Here is a 1,511-nt window from a genome sequence, read left to right as displayed (position 1 = left end):
AAGAGTAACAACAAAAACAGCTCCAATGACAGCAGCACGCAGGGACCATTCGTTCCTTTACATATTACAACAAATTTAATCTCTGCAAGTTATAAGGCAGTTACTTCTATCATCCCCATCTTTACAGACATGAAAATGGGTTCACAATGGTTAGCTTTCATTTTTTGGGGGGTGGGGGGCAGGGAATGGTTTGAGACAGGCTTTTTCGGTGTAACAGTCCTAGCTGTCCTGGAACTCCCTCTGTAGACCAAGCTGGCCTCAAATTCAGAGATCTGGCTGCAAATAGTGTTTATTCATTATTTAATCTATACTAATAAATTAAATACAATTAAATAATTAAATATAATTAAAATAAATGTTAAGAAAAAATGAGAATATGCTCGTGGTAGACAAAGAGAACTATGTCTTACCTACACACTGCACCCTGCTCTTAAAGATGAGGAGGGGATCTGTTTACAGGCTATTGGCTCAGAGAAGACTAGCGGGGCATGACAGAAAAGGACTCTGGACTGCACTCTACAGTTTACTTTGGCTGCCAGGGTTTGCCTGGAGGAGAATGAGGACTCTGTTTACAGCACCGGAAACAGTTCAGACGAGAAGTGAAGTAGACATCTATCAGAGATCAGCCACAGAAAAGGGGGACCTATAGCATAGGCTCCTGGATTTACAAGTATTCCGCAAATACTTAATTTAATATTCTGCTATTAATCCTTTTCTTTTCTTATTATGTAGCTCAGGTGCTGTGTTGAAATGGGGGATTCTCTCACCTTAGCTTCCCAAGTCCTGGGACTACAGAATTACCAGTGTGACACTAGGCATTACACACACACACACACACACACACACACACACACGAGCCATTTTTTGCTTTCTGGTCTCTCAAGCACAGTAAGTCTAAATGTAATATTAACCATCACGATACATGACTATTTTCTTTTAAAAAGCTTGACTGAGGGGTTTCTAGCACCCGTGTCAGGATACAACCACATGTAGCTCCAGATCCAGGGGACCCAACATGCTTGTGGCTTCTGTAGGCATCTATACTCACATGTGCACATTCTCATACACAGACTCTCACATATACACAGTTAATTTTAAAAATCCAAACCAATAATGTTATTATTATTACACACCAACTAGAATGAATACAATCCATAAAGGTGGGGTTTGGAATTTAAATCAGTGGTAGAATGCGTATCTAGTATCCAGAGGGTTGTGGATTTGATCTCCAACACTATACACATAAAAATATCTGCCAATATTAAATGCTGGCAGGTTAGATATGTGGCCTACTGCTTTAATCCCAGTACCTGGGAGGCAGAGGCAAGACCAGACTGGTCTATAAATCAAGTTCCAGGCCAGTCAGGGCTGATGAGACCTGTATCACAATAAACAAATGCTGGCGAGGATGTAGAGAAACAGAACCTTATGTTCTGCTGATGAGAATGTAGAACAGCAGTCATTTGAAAAAACAGTTCAATAGCTGCTGAAAAAGTTGTCATATACTTCCA

The sequence above is a fragment of the Microtus ochrogaster genome, chromosome 7 (assembly GCF_000317375.1).
Source record: "Microtus ochrogaster isolate Prairie Vole_2 chromosome 7, MicOch1.0, whole genome shotgun sequence".
In the NCBI taxonomy this organism is placed as follows: Eukaryota; Metazoa; Chordata; class Mammalia; order Rodentia; family Cricetidae; genus Microtus; species Microtus ochrogaster.
The sequence above is the reverse complement of the archived record's forward strand: the minus strand, read 5'-3'. Positions refer to the sequence as shown.